The sequence below is a fragment of the Delphinus delphis genome, chromosome X, assembly GCF_949987515.2.
Source record: "Delphinus delphis chromosome X, mDelDel1.2, whole genome shotgun sequence".
NCBI lineage: Eukaryota > Metazoa > Chordata > Mammalia > Artiodactyla > Delphinidae > Delphinus > Delphinus delphis.
Genome location: NC_082704.1, coordinates 17862916 through 17881467, shown reverse-complemented (window position 1 = coordinate 17881467; position 18552 = coordinate 17862916).

Genomic DNA, 18552 nt, shown 5'->3' with positions numbered 1-18552 from the left:
ATGGTATATATGTGTTAATCCCATTCTCCCAATCACAGACTCCTTGTTTGTAATAGCCCTTCCACTTTCCCTTGCTCCTTTTTTTTTAACATCTTTATTAGAGTATAATTGCTTTACAATGGTGTGCCAGTTTCTGCTTTATAACAAAGTGAATCAGTTATACATATACATATGTCCCCATATCTCTTCCCTCTTGCATCTCCCTCCCTCCCACCCTCCCTATCCCACCCCTCTAGGTGGTCACAAAGCACCGAGCTGACCTCCCTGTGCTATGTGGCCGCTTCCCACTAGCTATCTATTTTACGTTTGGTAGTGTATATATGTCCATGTCACTCTCTCACTTTGAAGATGGTGACATTTTCTGATAGTGATTATGTTTCTACTGGGATGGTGACTAACTATGATAGTCCACAATTCTGACTGGGTATTATAATATCCACTGTGTCCCTGATCTAATTCTGTAGTTTTAGAAACACTTACAGGTTTAGACATGCTCTGAACAGTATCAGAGCTATGTGAAGATTTAGATTCAGGATGAAGTCTAGGCAAGGCAGCCACTGGATCTGATGTCGGGTGTTTGTAGAATTCACTTGTAGGCTTGAAAACATCAGTAACACCTGTATTTTAAAATTACAAAAATATTGAATATTTCTCTACACAACCAATTTTGTCAAAATATTTCACTTTAAAATTAAAATAATACAATAATACTATACCTTGACTGACTGTCTTTAATTCCTTTGAAGATGAGCTGGGAGTACCTCTGTTCAAAATATCTGTAAAAATTATATTTATTTAAAAAATTTTTATTTGAATGAAATATATATTAAGATAATAGAAAAAAACTTTCCAAAAATATATCCATATATAATCAATAGTTGAAGTATATTTTTTTCTCTTAATGGTGACAGGGTTGTATATAGACCTGGGTTATTGTGACTGGAAATCAAGCCCTTCCCCAATCTCCATGCCACATTCACACCCCTAAAAGCCTGGAAGCTTCATTATGGGCAAGCTGATGGATTATCTGTACCGTTACTCTTGACTTCTGAAAGGGATACCATCAGAGACTGCAGACTAAATTGAATCTAGAGTTTACAAAAGTATCTCATATCTACCTACTACACCAAAAGTCAATTTGAGCCTGACATGACCTTCTTTCTGTATCAGTTTAATATTGCTCACTCGTATACCCATGTGAACCCATAACTTCTAGGTTATTGAGAAATCAAATGAAAATTTAGAAAACTGCTAATCAGGAGAAGATACAAAGCAGACCAAAAAATCCCATAAGACATCAAAAAATTTCCTTTTTCCCCTCCTAGTAGAAAAGAACCAGATCTCATAAAATAATTCTATAAAGGGTCACACAAAAGTAGGGTTTCTGACTAAGCACTACAGAAGTCTTCTAGGAGAAAAATCTGCTCATTCAAACAACCTGGTATTGTTTTTGTTCAGAAATTCAAGGTAAGTATTTACCCAAACCAGTGAAGAGCTATTCCTATAGTACTTTTTGGTGACTGCAGTGTATCAAACACAAGTTTTTATCCCCCCTCTTACAGTGGTTCTTTTTAAATATTTAGCTCATGTTCCATATGCTAAAATATTTTATGGCTCACACATAAAACATCAATAAAATCATTTAAATTCTGAGTTATTTAGAAAAGAAATTTCACTGGGGTCAATTTTCTTTCTGACAGAATCACTTAAAACTAATACAGGACTTTCTTGGTGGTGCAGTGGTTAAGAATCCGCCTGCCAATGCAGGGGATAAGGGTTCGAGCCCTGGTCCCGGAAGATCCCACATGCCGCGGAGCAACTAAGCCCGTGCGCCACAACTATGGAACCTGCACTCTAGAGCCCATGAGCCACAACTACTGAGTCTGTGTGCCACAACTACTGAAGCCCGCACACCTAGAGCCCGTGCTGCACAACAAGAGAAGCCACTGCAATGAGAAGCCTGTACACCGCAATGAAGAGTAGCCCCTGCTTGCTGCAACTAGAGAAAGCCCACACGCAGCAATGAAGACTCAATGCAGTCAAAAATAAATAAATTAATTTTAAAAAACGGATATTAAAAAAAATACTAATACACATTATTCTAGTTGAGTACTAGTCATCTATAACTGATATAAATCCAATGTGAACTGTCATGCTTTCAATAAGATGATTTGAATAATATTGAAATATGGCAATATTTCAGTATAAAAATAATCACAGTGACTAGGGAACATTAAGAGAATATTCTGTTCCTCTATCGGCAGCAAATATGCCAACATGCCTACTTCTTTGAAGTTGCACTCCACTTAGCATCTCTCAATTTGCCACAGGAAGTGATACCGAGAATTAAACTAAATTAAATTATTCTACCTTTTATAAAACTGAATAGAAGTGCTATTCTAAGTTCAGAGTCAAGAGAAGTAAGAACTAGGCTTTCAGAAAGTTACAAACTTTTCTCTAAACTACACTATTATGCACTGCCATAGTAAGTAAGAAAACACTGGTATGCTGGCTACATTCTTTGGTAAATTCTCCTAGCTTAACAGAAGTAAGTATAATGAGAAAGAATCTGTTTCCTCATTCTCCACTGAAACTCAGTATGTTGTTCCTCTGCATTTTACACATTTCTGATTGGACATCATTAATATCTTCACTTTAACATTATAACAATGTCAAGTCTAATTACTCTACCAGAAATCCACAAAGGTACTGGACATATTCTCCTAGAAAGTGTGGATTAAGGATTAAGTGTGCTGACTGCCTGCATCATCCCAATATAGCAGCTGAAGATCAGGCCACTGTATATTCTTCATGAATATACAGTAATCAGGAGTTGCTGAAAGATGGGTGTGGCCAGAAGCTAATGGCCATGTTGGTACACAGACCAGCACCTTTTAATTTTTGTAGCCATGAATCAAGATGACTCTGATGAGGCACTTGCCTGGGTGTAAGAAACTCCATCAGAGACTAACACAAACTTATTTAGTAGTCTGATATTTTAAGCAAAGCATTCCAACACTTCCTTTTCCGGGTACATTTGGGCTTAAGGGAAAAAAAGAAAAATTAACAAATAAACAAGTAAATAGGCTACTTGGCTCCAATAAAATTATGATTTCTAATCTCAAAAGGCCTACAATGTTGTTAGGTAATCTTAACCTTTAGGTAATTTAGTTAACATTTTCCTTTTCTCTCATATGATATTTTTACCTCTCACATCTCCTTATTCAAGTCCCCAACCACATTCTCCCTCTGATTCTCACAAATTCTTATTGACCTCTATGCTCTCTCTCTCTCACCTCCAGCTCCTTATAGAGTAACAAGGACATATAAGACAGCCCCAGGTTTTCCATTAGAAGCAACATCTTATAAAACTTTGCTTCACTGAAAGTGAATGCTTACTTGAAATGGCTGGTTTTGAACTTTGTATCTCTCCAACAAAGATCAGCTCATCATCATCTTCATCCTCAATTCCTTCTACTTTCTTCTGCCATGGTTCCAGATCTTCTTCTTCACATTCCATGAACAGTTCTGCCATTTTGGAATTATCTAATTTTTCAAAAAGAGAGAATCAAATTTTATTTTTTAAATACGTTTTTTTGCAATACATAGTATGATATTTAAGATGTACTTTAATATTCTGATAGCAATTACTGAACTGATATTTGTCAGTAAATGGTAACAGCAGTATGAAACTTGGAACTCAACCTCTAATATCTAAACTAGTAAAATTAATCTAGCTAGATAGATAATGGATGACAGTAGTTATTTACAGTGGCTAATAAATGTTAGGAACAATCAAATCCAATCAAAGTGAGTTTCAGTTTTATGACTAGAATATGATTATATCCATGAAAGGATTGTACCTATTATCTGAAAACCCCCCACAAACTTCTGTATTAACAAAAGGGAGATAAACTGAGAATAAGAAGCAACAGGTGGGAGATATGCTAGAAAAACTGAACCAGATTCAGGGATACCAGGCACAGGACAAGGCAGGGATGAAATGCTGGAACGAAAATAGGATAATTAAGTGAGGTTTATTCCATCCCAGAGCAGATTATGCATTTCTCACCTGAAGAAACTAAGTAAAGAACATACTGTGGATACCACCAGCCTACAAGTGCTGACCAATCACACAGAGCTACCAGGAAGCATTTTAGTGCCTCATTCTTAAATATGGATAGACACCCAATAAGCCCCAGAAATATGACTAAAATCTCCAATGTGAAAGACCAAAGTAATAAAATGGACCAAAAGATATTAAAGAAAACACAGATAATACAGAGAACAAGAGAAAACATTAGAGACTGTAATTAGCATTTTTAAAGAGATAAGATAAGAATGTTATAAAAAGTAATATTCTCAAAGCAAAAAGATTAAAAATAAAATAGCCAAAATTCAGTAAAGAAAAATAAAATGCCAAAATTGAGTAAACAGCCCGTAAGTGGAACTAAAAGTCAAAAAGTATACATATACTAAATAGAGAAGACAAGTTTGTTATAAAATCAATTTCAAAGGTACAACTCACGTAATAACGGCCCAGAAAAGAACAGAGAAAAAAGGGGATATAATCAAAGGAAAAATACATGAAAAATTCCCAGTTCTAAAGGACATAAATCTCTAGATGGAAAGGATCCACCAGCACCTAGCACAATGATCAAGAAAAAAACCTACAGTAGATGGACAAATCATGAAATTTCAGAATGCTGGAAATAAAGAGAATATCCTAAAGTCTGAGAGAGAGAGAGAGAGAGAGAGAGAGAGAGAGAGAGAGAGAGAGAGAGAGAGGGAGAGAGAGAGAGAGAGAGAAGAAAGTTGGAATAATGATTTCAAAAGTCTTAGTAAAAATAATTTTCAATTTAGAATTCTATACCCAGCCAAGATTTTCGTCAAGCATGAAGTTACACATTCTTTCATCAAGAATAAAGATCCATGGGACTTCCCTGGCGATGCAGTGGTTAAGAATCCGCCTGCCAATGCAAGGGACACAGGCTTGAGCCCTGGTCTGGGAAGATCCCACATGCCACGGAGCAAATAAGCCCGTGCACCACAACTACTGAGACTGCGTGCCACAACTACTGAAGCCAGTGTGCCTAGAGCCTGTGCTCCACAATAAGAGAAGCCACCACAGTGAGAAGCCAGCGCACTGCAATGAAGCATAGCCCCCGCTCGCCGTAACTAGAGAAAGCCCATGCACAGCAACAAAGACCCAACACAGCCAAAAATAAATAATGAATAAAATAAATAAAAACGCAACCTTTAAAAAGAAAAAAGAATAAAGACCAGCAACATCACACAAAATTTACCTCCCATTCACCCTTTCTATCTTAGGAAGACCCCCATCAAAATATGAGACTTAAGGAGGAAGACAGAATGCAGAAAACATGACATTCAACACAATACAAAGACAAAGGGAAGTCCCAGGACAATAGCCGTTCAACAGGTCTAGAGAGCAACCAGCCAGAGTAGAGACGACCATTACTCCCAGGAGACCAAACACACACACACACACACACACACACACACACACACACACACACACACACTAACAATCAAATTGTTAGATTACCTGACAAGTTTTACCATATAGAAAATCAACTTAAGAGGCTACAGAAGGGTGTGAGAAGACTTGGTTATAAATTTTAATAAATGTATCAAATTTTAAAAACCAAAAAATTTAAATTGCTGGATATAAAAAAAAAAGAAAAAGGAAATGTATCCATAATATATTATTACCATCGTATCAATACTATGCTCATCAGCAAACAATATTTGTTATAGTCATCACAATAAAAACATCAAATATGATTTAACCAAAAATTGAGATATAACTACATTGGGAGGTGCTTGGGGGTGGTGGTTAAGTGTACGAAAACTAAAATCCTCCTATTTCTTAATGGAAAAATCATTAGATAATGGCAAAAACTGATGATTCAAGAGACAGCAGTACATATTTCAAAAATTTAGAAATATGTAACTAATTATTAGAAAAACAGCTAAACTATTCAAAGTGGATGCCTTGAAAAAATAGGGAGTACGTAGGCCCAAAACACATGCACACCTCTCTCTTGCTTGCTCTCTTACTTTTCAAGAATCTGTGGGTATGCAACCTATAAATTTCTGATTGTCTTTTTTAAACTATGTATTATTTTTAAAAATGCACCCAAATTAAAATAATAGCAATGAAGATGGATATAAGTGGCACTAGATATATGGAGTAAGATGTGGATGGGGTAACAACTTTGAAAAAATAAAAAAACAAAATAATAGCTCTAGAGTTCTGGCTTAGACAATGATATCCTTTTTTTATTAGACAATGATATCTAAAATTTATCTTTTAAATTAAATAATTTCTAAAGGTAATTTTACTAGATTAAAACAATGTCATTTCTACTTTTGACTCAAAATTAAAAGGTACTATGTGAATATAATGATTTGGGGATGGCATACAAAAGAAACACGTTAATAAATTGGTGCTATTTTCTAACAAATTTTTAAAATGTAGTTTCCCCTTCTATACAAATAATTTCTTAGCATAGTGTTGTTTAATGCTTAGTAGTTCACCTACCATAAAAGAAAATAAAAAAATCTTCCACCCTCCCAAATGTAACCAATTTTAAGAACCTATCTCTTTTCTAAACCTTACTTAAAAAAATATATACAGAATGCTCTAAGTGAAATAATTAAGAGTGTAATTCATAGTTTAGCATTTGCATATTGTGTCCCTCAGAGCCCTCATTTGTACTGTTTTTTCCATCTAAAATACCCTTCCTCCTTACCTTATACTGTCCGTATTATTCAAGTATAGTAGAAAGAGCATGGACTTGACATCAAATTGAATAGCTCAAATCGTCATTGCACCATTTCTAATGTAACTCTGGAGAAATTACTTGAATCTGTTTCCTCACCTAAAATATGGGTGTAATATCTACCTAATAGAAGTGGTAATGTAGATTTAGGGAAAAGCTATATAAGTATCTAACTTCAAGCAATACTCAACAAAATATTAATTCCCTACTCCTTCCCAACTCTTGGTTCAATTGTAACTCCTCGATAAACTATTAGACCCTGTTTTTCTTCCACCTTTTACTACACTGACAGCCTATGCCAGGCAACTCAGAATATACTATATATAATCTCAAACTGCTATTTCTTAATGTGTCTTAACTGTGCATGTCTAACTCCAAAGTAAGCTCCTTGAGAGTAAAGAACATATTTTCTTCTTCCTTTACATTTCCTTTTACACACAGTAGTCTACTGGATATGCAGTATGCACTTAACATATGGTAATCTAAGGGCTAAGGAACTAGGCAAAGTCAGGCAATGCCAAATTAAAAAAAATGAGAGACCCATGTATACTGATAATAAAGAAATTTATATCTACGTTAATACCATGGTCCTAATGCCATGTTGATACATAGGTCTTCCTCATTCTTTTTAACTGGGTACCGACACTGTCAATATATTCAAGATAGATGGTTGAGTAAAAAATTGTAAGGGCACATAATAGCATATATAGTATGATCTTATTTAGAAATAATTTATTTTTTGTCTATGCATAGAAAAAAGTCTGTGATTATGTATACCAACCCAATAATAGTAGTTATCTCTGGAAATGAGGAAGAAACACTTCATTTCTACTTTACTGACATTTTTATTGTATGTATTTCTTTTATACTATGGTATTACTTTAATAAATTTAAGTGTTTTTGTGTGTTTTTTTAACGTGCCCACCTCTGTCTCTCTCACCTTTCCTCATGAAGTAAGGTTATCAGTACAAGACCCAAGTACACTAGTATCACTTGCAGCAGCAATACTTACTTTTTGGTTGAAAAGGGTTGTCGTTGTCCATCAAGTTGCAGAGTCACCTATGCATTAACACATGACATCAATCAATTTTATGAGTCACTTTAAGTAACACCAAATATACTGAAACATGATACTTGGGATTCAGAAATCTTGGGTGTAATTTCAATCTCCAGAAACTCACCATGTGACTCCAGACAAGGTAGCAAGGTAGCTCTTAGTTTTCTGCCCTATAAAATAAAGATATTTACTATTAGGGTGGATTTATTAAATTAAATGTACACACATTAAATATTTTTCTCTACAAAAAGTTTACCTTTTGAGTTTGATATACACATGCTACTCACTTTCCATAATTGGTTCATTCCTGAATGAATGCAAATTTTGTAAATAAAATGCTGAATGTAATAAGCATTTATTATTTGAAGAAATCTGAAACTATTAAACTACAAATAATTTTTGAAAGACACCCTTCTGTAAATGAGTAATCACCCTGTAATACATGCCTTAGTAAATCTGAATTTTGAAATGCTAAGTAACATTGACCTTTAACTGTTGCTCTTTACATTTCAGAAATAAATTAATATTATAAAAAAACACATTCAAAGAAATTTTTAGGTTTTGTTTCTTATCAACGCTAACTGAAAGGAACAGAAAATTAGTTGGATACACTTTATCATAGATTAACTCATTAAAAATAATTACTCATTGCCTCTGTACTCAATGTAATGTGCTCAGTTCTAGGGAAAAAATTAAGATGAATAAATCATAGTCCTTGCCTTCAGAAGTTTACAATCTAATGTCTACGTTTCTTTGGGCTTTTTAAAAAGCTGTAACATTAAACATTTTCAAAAAAACATTGAAATTGCTTTCTTTAAAACAGGAATTTCTGTTCTGAATTCTCATGCACATACACATTTTTTTACATACAAGATAAACATGCTTAAAAAACTATTTCAGCTATTTTAAAAAGTTAAAACTTAAACATCAATACTCTAAAGTATTAAGATAAATAGAGTTAACCGAGTTTCCACATTTGTCATAATCCTCAGAGTAGCAAAAGCAAGCTTTCTTGCTTTTTCCAATTCCAAATCATTTAGACTGAATTAGGTCAAAGGAAAAAAACGACTTTAACTCCAGAAGAACTTACTGGTATAAATGTTTGAATTACTATTACAAGAATCTAGTGAATTCTGTACTTAAGTAAATTCCCCTATTTCTGAGGTTTGGCTAATTAAAACCTCTGAACTTAATTATCTGAATAGTTATTGCTTGTCCCTAAACGAGAATTAAGGTAATGCATATGTCAAGTAGATAAATACACAACAATTCTTGCTCAGCATTAAGGACCTACTGCTACGAAGAATATAGAACATTTTTTAAGTCACAACTGTACAGCATTTGAGACTCATATAGAATCCTTTTATTAAATGATCATATACAATATCTATTGGTACAAATACCCTAAATTGGTACTAAATGTACGAGTAGTCTATATAAACAAGTCATATCCACTGCCCATGACTACAGCAGTACCTTTTGAGGCTGATAGCAGCCACCAAGGAGCCTCAGTTGGTACATTCATAAACACTCTCAGATGCCATTAGATCCATAACTTCAGTCTAAAGCTGTGCTATCCAATAAGGTAGTTGAGCCCCCCCAAAACTAACAGTTTTGGTGGCAAGGCAAGGAATTCCATGGGACATTAAATCATCTGTTAGAGAAATGGAATATCTAGCAAAATATGCAAGAAGTAGCTTAGAATCCCTGTAAGGGCAACTCCAAAGGGTCTCTAGGTTCTGCAACTCAGAGTTGGCACCAAAATAAGCGGAAAAGAACTCTCCACCTCAGCTACTGACAAGTAACTGACTAATTCCAAGTAACTGACTAATGAAAGACCTCCTCCAGCACAACCCATTCAGTTTTTGGAGACTGCATGTATAAATAATTATAATTTACATACATATATTTTGTTTCAGCTTTTATACATCTAAAATTCAACTATCTTTTAAGAGTTAATTCTACAAAAATTAAAAAAAACATTAGTGGATTAAAATAGTTACAATAGTAAATTGTATGTTATGTGTATTTTACCACAAAATAAAATATTTTAAAAAGTAATAGATACAATTTCACACCCACTAGGATGGTTATAACCAAAAAGACAAACAATAACAAGTGCTGGCAAGGATACGGAGAAATTGGAACCCACATACACTGCTGGTAGGAGTATAAAATGGTGCAGACACTGTGGAAAACACTTTGGCAATTCCTCGCAAACTTAAAGTTACCATATGACCCAGCAATTCCACTCCTAGCAAGAGAGAATTGAACACGTATGTGTACACAAAAACTTGTAGATGAAAGTTCATAGAAGTATTATTGATAATAGCAAAAAGTAAACAACCCAGGGCTTCCCTGGTGGCGCAGTGGTTGAGAGTCCGCCTGCCGATGCAGGGGACACGGGTTCGTGCCCCGGTCTGGGAAGATCCCACATGCCGCGGAGCGGCTGGGGCCGTGAGCCATGGCTGCTGAGCCTGCGCGTCCAGAGCCTGTGCTCTGCAACAGGAGAGGCCACAGCAGTGAGAGGCCCGCATACCGCAAAAAAAAAAAAAAAAGTAAACAACCCAAATGCCTGATTAATGGAGAAACAAAATGTGATATATCTATACAATGGAATAATATTGTCATAGAAAGGAATGAAGTACTGATATATACTACCAAATGGATGGATGGACCGACCTTGAGAACATTATACTAAATGAAAGAAACCAGTCAAAAAGACCACATATTGTATGATTTCATTTATAGGAAATGTCCAGAAATGGCATATCCATAAAGGCAGAAAATAAGAGTAGTGGCTGCTTAGGGCTGGGAGGGTTGGGGGGAAAATAAGGAGTGACTTCTAATGGGTATGGGGTTTCTTTATGGGGTGATTAAAAAAAATGTTTTTTTTTTTAAAAAATAAATTTATTTATTTATTTATGGCTGCACATGGGCTTTCTCTAGTTGCGGTGAGTGGGGGCTACTCTTTGTTGTGGTGTGCAGGCTTCTCACTGCGGTGGCTTCTCTTGCTGCAGAGCTCGGGCTCTAAGCGCTTGGGCTTTCAGTAGTTGTGGCTCATGGGCTCTAGAGCACAGGCTCAGTAGCTGTGGTGCACAGGCTTAGCTGCTCCGTGGCATGTGGGATCTTCCCGGACCAGGGCTCGAACCTGTGTCCCCTGCATTGGCAGGCAGATTCTTAGCCACTGCACCACCAGGGAAGTCCGAAAATGTTTTAAAATTGATTGTGGTGATGGGTGCACAACACTGTGAATGTACTAAAATCACTGAATTGTACATTGAATGGGTGAATTGTATGTTATGTGAATTATAGCTCAATAAAGCTGTTAAGCATATAATAAGCTGGTAGGATATAAGCCTGGTGGTGATGGAAGTCCCTATGTGGAGAAAGACTACCTAAGAAAGACGCCAACAAAGAGAATAGCAAAACCATAAGATTATGGAGTAGAGAAAAAGAGGGTAGGACAGGGAGACATTCAAGTTCTTTTGCTACCATTTAAACACCTAAGCCATGCTTGGAGGCAAAGTACCTACTAGAACTTTTCAGTTAAGAGAGGGAATAATTGTTCATTTCTGGTCAACTACTTTGAGTTAAGTTTCTGGTACTTACATTCAATTCAAGATTAATAATACACTTTCCAACAAATTACCCCAACATTTTTGAAACTAACAGACCTCTGGGAAAATACTTATATTCCAGATGGTACAAGAAAGCTCTAAAACAATACATTGTTTTGCTATCTAAAATATTAACATAAGCATACTCCAAGGATCATCTGAATGACTACCTTAAAACGAAGCTCAGTTACATAATTTCAGTACTCACATTTTTAAAAACTGAGATATAACTGACATACATTATATTAGTTTCAGGTGTACAACACAATGATTTGATATATGTGCATATGCAAAATTATCACCACAGTAAGTCTAGTTAACATCCATCACCACATATAGTTACAATTTTTTTTCTTGTGATGAGAACTTTTAAGCTCTACTCTCTTAGCAACCTTCAAATATACAATAGTCTTATTAACTGTAGTCACCACACTGTATTACATCCCCAGGACTTACAACTGGAAGCTTGTACCTTTTGACCACGTTCACCCAATTTTGTCCCCCCTCCCCCAACCACCAATCTGTTCTCTGTATCTATGAGGGGTGTGTGTGTGTGTGTGTGTGTGTTTAAAGATTCCACATACCAGTGAGATTATATGTTATTTGTCTTTCTTTGTCTGGCTTAGCATAATGCCCTAAAGGTCCATCCATGTTGTCGCAAATGGCAGGATTTCCTTCTTTTTCATGGCTGAATAGTATTCCACATTTTCTTTATTTGTTCATCCAAAGATGGACACTTAGGTTCTCCCATGTCTTGGCTATTACAATAATATTATAACATTGTATTACAATAATGCTGCAATGAACATGGGAGTGCAGATATCTTTTTGAGTTAGTGTTTTTGTTTCCTCTGGATAAATACTCAGAAGAGGAACTGTTGGATCATACCAGTACTCATTTTTTTGTCTGTATTTACTACTGCATTGTCATCAAGTACTATCACTTTTACTGCTGCTGGCTAATAATAAAAGAACAGAGGGAGGGAATATCTAAATGATGCATTTATACTAAATGCAAGGAAAATGACAGTATTTATGGTTAGCTAGAGAAATGAAGGTATTGAAAACGTTTAAACAGAAAAATCTTGCTACTGTTTAGACAGATATGAATCATGGATATGAAAAACTCAAAAAAGTAGTCAGTGACTTTGTTTCACCAAAATACATTATTCAATGTATTAAAGTTGATTCGAATGGCATTGATTTTGCAGTTTTGATTATTTTGTTTTATGATTGTACAAGAACTCGAATAATATTTAAACATTTTAAGTAAGAGGGTGTCTGTGAAAATGTTTTCCTTATAATAGGAATTAATTGGTACCGTACTCAAATCCAAGAAACACTGGATTATACCTTGGTTTCTTAGACAATTTCACTGGCACCTAAACAATTCAAACTCTCAAACCAGGTTTTGGGAATAAATCACATATAATTTAGAAGGAAAATATAGACTCATCATCTTTTCTTTGTCCAAGAAGCTTTTATATTGTGGAAATGATTTATTTTTTTGAAAGCCTGAACACACGAAGTCCAGGTACATTTTGGGCAGATTCTTAATAACTCTACTATTTCCCCCCTAATTTAAGTTCTCAACTTTTGTCTGTTGACTTTCATACTTCATCTATATGTAGAAAATAGCTAGTTGACGCTAAGGTTTAAAATTCATTAGCATAATACTTTGCAAAGATTGTCTATATTTTAAAACATTTTAAAATTAGCTCTTGGGATGGACCACCCCTCTAATAAAATTTACTTTCTGCAAAGTAATTTTTAGATCATATTCAGGGTAAAGATTTTATCTATAAGATGTTTTTATTGTAATTGATATGTAAAAGATATAACCTGGAGAAAAGACAAATGCATAATTGGCCTTTCAAAGACGAACTATATAATAAATGTTTTAATAAGTTTCCTAAGCTATTCTTTAAAAAAATTATTTATTTATTTGGTTGCACCATCTCTTAGTTGCGGCAGGTGGGCTCTTTAGTTGCAGCACGTGAACTCTTAGTTGCAGCATGCAGGTGGGATCTAGTTTCCTGACCAGGGGTCGAACCAGGCCCCCTGCATTGGGAGCACAGAGTCTTAACCACTGTGCCACCAGGGAAGTCCCTTTCATAAGATATTCTATAATCATTAATTCCTAAAGTAACTTCAGGGAGTATATATTCTTAATTAATTCACATTTTAGAGAAGTAAAACTGATCCACTGGGAAAATATCAAGTAAAAATATGGAGCACAATTATGGGAATACTGGACATAGGGGCTGAATGACTGAGTGGGAATTTGAAGTCTACCACTTTCTGGTTGCCAAACCTATAGGATATTTAACTGGCCTCTTTGAACTTAGTTTTTCTATCTGTAAAATGAAAACAGTAATACCTTCCTTGCAGCACTACTGGAAGGTTAAATGAAGCACATGAAAAATTACTGTACAATACTTTGCATTATTTTGCTCAACTTTTCCTTCTTTACTGAAAATCATACAAGTTGATGAATATAAGCACTAAAAAGAAACAAAATTCTAGTTCATGTATAGAACTGTTAAATACTGTCACAAATAAAGAACACCAGATCAGCAGTTCTCAAACTTTTTTGGGCTCAGGTCCACTCTTCATTCTTAAAACTTATTGAGAACCCCAATGAGCCTTCTGTTTATGTGGATTATATCTATTGATACTTACCATATTAGAAATTGAAACTGAGAAAAAATTTAATATATATTAATTTACTTAAAGTAATAATAATCCCATTACATGTCCATATAAATATTTTTTAATTAAAATAACCAATTTCAAAAACAAAAAATTTAAGGAGAAGAATGACAATGATTTACATTTTTGCAAACGTCTTTAATATCTGTCTTAACAAAAGACAAGTGGAGGGCTTCCCTGGTGGCGCAGTGGTTGAGAGTCCACCTGCTGATGCAGGGGACACAGGCTCGTGCCCGGTCCGTGCCTGGTCCGGGAAGATCCCACATGCCACGGAGCGGCTGGGCCCGTGAGCCATGGCCGCTGGGCCTGCGTGTCCGGAGCCTGTGCTCCGCAACGGGAGAGGCCACAACAGTAAGAGGCCCGCGCAAAAAAAAAAAAAACCAAAAAAAACAGTGAGAGGCCCGCGCAAGTGGATTCTTTTATCAGCTTCTGGAATGTATCTTTTGTTCTTCTAAGTATATACAAAGACGTACACCATGTCTAAACACTTATTAAATACCTAATAAAACTGGTTTCACTATTTCTTTATTCTTATGTAAATTATTTCTAAAATGACTTATAAAAGATGAAATAAAAATTGTCCATTGGACCCAGATGGTACATAGGGATGACTACTTTTCCTGATATACTATTATTTAAAACACTCCTTAAAAGAAAACTGCTTTGCAATGAATGAATTTCAAAAGTCTAGACACATGTTTGATACAAATTACTGAGTAAAACAAGTCTTCTGGGGTCATTATTTAAAACAACCTGACTGAAAATCATATATATATTTTAAGTCCTTCTCTGAAGCAAGAAGAAAAAATATTCAGGGCTACGTATTTAATTAGTGAATATGTCAAATATTTCTGATCTTTGAAAAGTCACTTTTGAAATAAAATACATTTTCAATATAAATTTCCAATACCCTATCTGTCACTAAAACTATGGGTTACTTTCTATTCACAAAAATTGCTATTCATTTAGGTATTGTCCCTGTCCAACTGGTATAACAAGAACGACAGAAAAATTTCGGTATGGATCTAAATGTCCTCTTGAATAAAGAAAACAAATTGGATAGAAGAGGAGGTACAGAATTATATATCCTTTCCCCTTACTCTCCTCTTCCACTAAGAAAGCTGATGCTGAGAAGTAAAACCCTGGGCTGAAAAAATCAGATTGGACTAGAAAACTTAACTGGGGAAAAGGGGTTGAAGAGAAGAAGCTGAAATTTGGATCCCTTCAACGTAGAACTTTTTCAACTTTTCAACATGCTTGGAAATAATAACAATATTATTTAAATACTAAAAAAGTTGAAAAGATATGAAGTCTTTAAAAAATATTTTACTGAAGTATAGTTGATTTACAATGTTGTGTTGATATGAAGTCTTAAATATTTTAAATATAAAGGAAAAGAGAATTGAAAAGTGTTACTTATATATTTTAGGTGAGTCTCCATGCTTATTCTCCTTGACCACCTCACTCTCATAAAAAATGGATCACAATATAGTGAATTAAGCACTGGGTGAGGAGTCAGAAGACCTAGGTTCGAGAATTGGTTCTATCACTCCTAGCCACATGACCTCGGTAAAGTCTCCTCCTTGAGGTTGTTTCCTCACCTTCTAAACAGTTCTATCAACACCCCACAGCCCATCTCAAAAGAGGTGATAGCCATGAAATATACAAATGCAAGATACAACTGCAGTGGGACTTGTACAAATGTTAAAACATCAAGGGCACACAGCCTTAATTTTATAAGCAACCCAGTGTCTTCATAGGCTTAGTAAAGCTTCTGCTTAAGGAGACAGTTTGAGTTTTCACTGTAACCCCCCAAAGCAAGACACATCACAAATGCTAAGACCAGACCTCTGTAGTTAAAACTCTACTTCTTGGTTTTAATTTTATGTTTAATGGCACTAAAAGGCATTAAAAATCACAGTTCAAATCTGAAAATAATAAAAGCAAAATTTAAGTTCACAGATTAAAAAATCTTTGCAAACAAAGAGAACTCCTTGGATGTAGACCTCCTGTGCTTGTAGAAGCTGGTTCACTTGACATTTTCTGCTCTGATTTCTCCTTTTTTAAAAAAAGCATTAAAACTTAGGATGAGTTAAGAGGAACTCCCTCCGTGTCTAGAGAAGGATAAAACCTCAGAATGAGATAATTTTTTCCGTCTCATTAAGTAAAACCTGCAAAGATCACTGTTAAAAAACTGTGTCTCTAACTCCACGTTTCTCCTCAGGGCTCTTCTCTAGACAATAACGGAATGGAGCACGATTTCTATGACGGAGGAGCGAAGTCCCTTTGGCAAGAACAAGGGTGTGAGCATTGAATGACCAGTAACCTGGGTGGGGGGGAATCAGGACAGAAAGGAGGGGCCCAAGAGACCAGAAAGTTCGGAACCCTCTCTGGTCTCTATTCCCATGACTGAAGAGCCGTGGGGATGGGCGGGTCTCGCCAAACATCGGCATCATATATACAAAAGACCAAAGGGAGTTGCCTCCAGAAAGAAAAGCCAAAACCAGGCTGGGACCGACCGACACATAGGCCCCGGAAGGTGAGGAGGCAGCAGTGGCAACCGAGTGACCCCGGCCCTCAGGCCGCCAAACGCTGCCGCCAAGCAGCTACCTTTCCGAGATGCCTCCCCCCGCCGGACTGGTGCAAGATGGTGGCCCACCCGCCACCGCGCCGCCAAGTCCGTCCCCTCCCCCGCGCCCTGGGCCATCCTGGCAACGCACGCCAGCATCCAGACCCTCGACCTGCAGTCCTCACGGCCGGGCCACCTCAGCTGCCCTCAGAGTACGGTGGCCATAGCCTCGCGGGAGAGCCCCTGCCTGCTTCCGCGCGGCGCAGGCGGGGGCGGGGGACACTTACCGCGAGCGGAGCAGGTCGGCCTGACTGGGACTCGGAGGAGGAGAAAGAGGAGGAGGAAAGGGAGGAGCGTGAAAACATTAGGCGGCGTCCACAGCCACAGCCTGGGGCGACTCTCAGCGCGGAATAAGCACCTCAGAAGAGGGTAGAAGTATATAACTACGCGCGCTGACTCATGGGTAGACGCCAGCTTCTCCCCCGCCCCCCAAACATCCGGGTTTCTTTTCTAACTGACCAGGGAGGGCGGGCGCGGACATGTGCGTGGCCTTACACATTCTCGAAGGCAGCGGTGCTCTGCCTGCGGGTGGTGGGCTGTGGGCCGCATTCCGCGGGTCAGGGCGAGGGTCTGGGCTGATGCCTATCTCCTCGGCCAGACCACTGTCTAGCCCGTGTTGCAATCCCGAAATCAGGGCTACACATGAAATGTGAGCACATGGAAACGTGAATTCTGGGTCCTCCCAGTGTGTAAGGGTTAGAAGGACCAATTAAAAAAAAATACTGTACCCAACAGGTGAAGACATAAATCAGATGAGTAAAAGGAATAAAAATCAGGTTATTTTAAATAATTGGTTAATTTTACCAGATTTGTTTTTAAAAATATGATTTTGGTTGCATCTCTGTTATTCCTAACTCAGTCATATAGTCGTCTGTAATAGTTATTAAAATGTTAAGAAAAAAATACATTTACAAGAAAAACACTTGCAAGATACTGCTTACACAAACATATTCTAAACAATGTGTACTAAACAGTATAGAAAATGTTCTCTCCCAATTTTCCTCACAAGGTCTATGGCACTAGTGTTCCTCCTCTCAAGACTTAAAATCTTGCCTCAGTAGTTCCTTAACACACATGTAAGTTCAATCAGCCACTGAACTCTACCAATTCTTCTATTTGAGCTACTTTCTTCTTTCTCACCTATACTGCTCTTTGCTACTGGCCCTGATAGACAGAGAATGATCAAAATAACAAACTTGGAAAGTTTAAAGTTCCAAAATCTTAAAGTATTCATAGATTGCTCCCCACTTCTGGACAGGCTGATAAGAAAGCCCAGCTCCCTCTTCCATGTTGTCAGTAGCAAACTTAAAACTAGCAAATTTACAGTCCTGGCGCCTTCACCCTCGCGGGAAATTTCTAACTCGCAACTCTCCAGCCTGACTCCTCCTTGGGCGCAGGTGGGAAATTTAAAACTTGCAAACCTACAGCTAATGAGGGAGTGCTTTTCCCCAGTCCCCTGCCTAAAGACTATAAAGGCCCAACACACTCCCTCTGCTTCTGTCTCAAGACAGTCCTGACCATTTTGGCCCCCCTGCTTTCCGTGGGGGTGTGTCCCTTGAGTAATAAAATTTCTCTCAAATTCTGTGTGTAGTGTCATGAGCCTGCACATCTGAACTAAAATTAGGAGGAGGAAGAGTCAATCTGCCTCAGAGGGAGGACCAGAAATTGTTTATAAAACAAACAAAAATCCCAATCCAATTTATTCTTTCTTCAGGAAAAATATAAC